Source organism: Hyla sarda, unplaced genomic scaffold (assembly GCF_029499605.1).
Source record: "Hyla sarda isolate aHylSar1 unplaced genomic scaffold, aHylSar1.hap1 scaffold_882, whole genome shotgun sequence".
Classification (NCBI taxonomy): Eukaryota; Metazoa; Chordata; class Amphibia; order Anura; family Hylidae; genus Hyla; species Hyla sarda.
Genome location: NW_026610911.1, coordinates 1,204 through 3,740, shown reverse-complemented (window position 1 = coordinate 3,740; position 2,537 = coordinate 1,204). Strand labels below are relative to the sequence as shown.

The 2,537-nt window shown below is 46.9% G+C and overlaps 1 non-coding gene across 1 annotated transcript; it reads right to left on the bottom strand.

Moving 5' to 3' along the window:
- Positions 1-2,088: 2,088 nt before the first annotated feature.
- On the bottom strand, positions 2,089-2,279 carry LOC130348384 (U2 spliceosomal RNA). The gene has a single exon (XR_008886066.1). It is a non-coding gene; the product is annotated as a U2 spliceosomal RNA (small nuclear RNA).
- Positions 2,280-2,537: the final 258 nt, after the last annotated feature.

Below are 2,537 nucleotides of genomic sequence, written 5' to 3'. Positions count from 1 at the left end.
AACCGTGAAAGGGGCGGGCCCAACAAGGTCCCCTTCATGGGCACTATCACTGCTTGCTGTCAGGGGAGGCTGCCAGACAATTTTCCATGCACACTCTGGGCTGGGGGGCAGTCAACCACCAGTACACACAGCAGAACCTAAACCCATACCATTATTGCTAAGCAGCAAGACAGGGGCCCATTGCACTCCCACGGGGCCTTTTTAAATGCAATCCATAACCCGGATTTGCCAGGAACCCTTCTTACTCCTCCTACTTGCATGTGACACTGGGCTTAGGATCTGCATAGGAAACACACACACAAGCACACACCTACCTTTGTTGCCTGCAGATGCCTCCTTGGCTGTCCCCAAACGGTATCAAACCAACACCCACGGGAAGCTGTAAGCATAGAGGACATGCCTGCACCCATTGGACTTACCTGTGTGGGTTAAATCCGGGTTATTTGACAACCTATGGCGGTGATGGTTCTGCTCAGGCAGAGCAGTGCTGATGCTCCTCATAAAGCTGTCGCTGCTGTGAAGGTTCTAGGTGACATCACAATCCCTATGGTTACATACACGACAAAGCTGGGTTGTTGTTGTTTACACTCTGCAAGGCCTGTGGAAGTGAGTGACATCATAGCACTGTAGTTCTGAGGGTTCTAGATGGATGCAACAATCTCCTGTTGCTTCTATGAAGGCCATAATAGACGACATCACCAAACAGCTCCATAGTCACATACACAGCAAAGGAGAGATGTTGTTTACACCTAGTGATGTCAGTGGTATTGAGTGACATCACAGCACAGTGCTAAGGCTCCTGGGCCTGGACACAGCAGCGGCTGCAATATCTCAACGGAGAATACGTTTATATATATGTGTGTGTGTGCGCGTATATATATATATATATATATATATATATATATATATATATATTTCTCCGCCGAAATCACTTTTAAACCCATTTCCACCTTTTTTTCCCTTCTCTTCCTCTTACTTTTTTTTCACGTTTTTTTTACGTTTTTCTCCTTTTCGCCTCTTTTCTGGGCGTATTATTCTTCTTTTTCTTCTTTTTTTTCGTCTAATGCATACCCCATCAGTGCAGCAATGCTTATTCAATACCGCCAGCAGATGGAGACACTGGGGGATAATTTTCTAAGGATTTATACTGATTTTTCCTGTCTGAATTTGTCGCACAGAAAGTTGCAGGCCAAATATGTGTGACATTTCTGCGACTTTAGCTTCTAGAGCATTTTTACAACATTATACATAGGTGCTGAATACATAAAAAGCGACTGTTCAGCGACAGACAAGTCGCATCGGCTGAAAGTAGGCCAGAATGTCAGTCCATGTTGGAGCAGGTTTAGATACAGTCTAAAGCATAGATCTCAAAGTCTGTGCACAGAATTTAGCAAGGGCCTCGCACCTTCTGATGCATCAGGTAGGTGCACTATAGCATAGCCTAACCCTCTGTACTTTGGTCTATATTGATGCGGGACATAGACAGCCAGCTGATGACCAATCCATTAGTGCAATGGATGGCTGGAAGCATTTGTCTTTGCCTTTGCAATACCACAGAAGCAATGCATGGTCAATGTACAGCAATGACACACCTGTGTGAACAGCCAGGAGACCCCCCCATGTTATGTTACATAGTTACATAGTTAGTACGGTCGAAAAAAGACATATGTCCATCAAGTTCAACCAGGGAATTAAGGGGTAGGGGTGTGGCGCGATATTGGGGAAGGGATGAGATTTTATATTTCTTCATAAGCATTAATCTTATTTTGTCAATTAGGAACATTCAGCACCCACCCGCTATCAAGGCAGCTGCCTATCATGTCATGCCCTACCTGCACAGGTGTGCTGGCTACTCAAATGATCCAATTAAGGAGGCCATTTAGTCAGCAGCAGCAGAAGTCCTGTGCCTGGACGCTCCAACAGCGGCCAGACACAAGCAGAAGCAGCAGAAGCAGCAGCAGCACCACCTTTTGTTTTTTGGCTGCAGCAGCAGCAGCAGCAGCAGCAAGGCCCACAGGGCTGGCTAGCTGGCTAGCCAGCAAGCAGGTAGCAATGAAAGTAGGAATCTTTCTTTTTAACCCTGTAAGGGGGTGGTGCACTGTACCCGAAGATACTGCCATATCGGGTCAATGCATAGGGCGACGGAAGCAAGCTTCGAAATCGGCCCCCGTTCTCAAAAATCCATTTAATATATGGTCCCCAGATAGGGGACGTATCAGATATTAAACTGATAAGAACAGATACTACACTTGATCTTAGCCAAAAGGCCGAGAAGCGATAACCGTGAAAGGGGCGGGCCCAACAAGGTCCCCTTCATGGGCACTATCACTGCTTGCTGTCAGGGAGGCTGCCAGACAATTTTCCATGCACACTCTGGGCTGGGGGGCAGTCAACCACCAGTACACACAGCAGAACCTAAACCCATACCATTATTGCTAAGCAGCAAGACAGGGGCCCATTGCACTCCCACGGGGCCTTTTTAAATGCAATCCATAACCCGGATTTGCCAGGAACCCTTCTTACTCCTCCTACTTGCA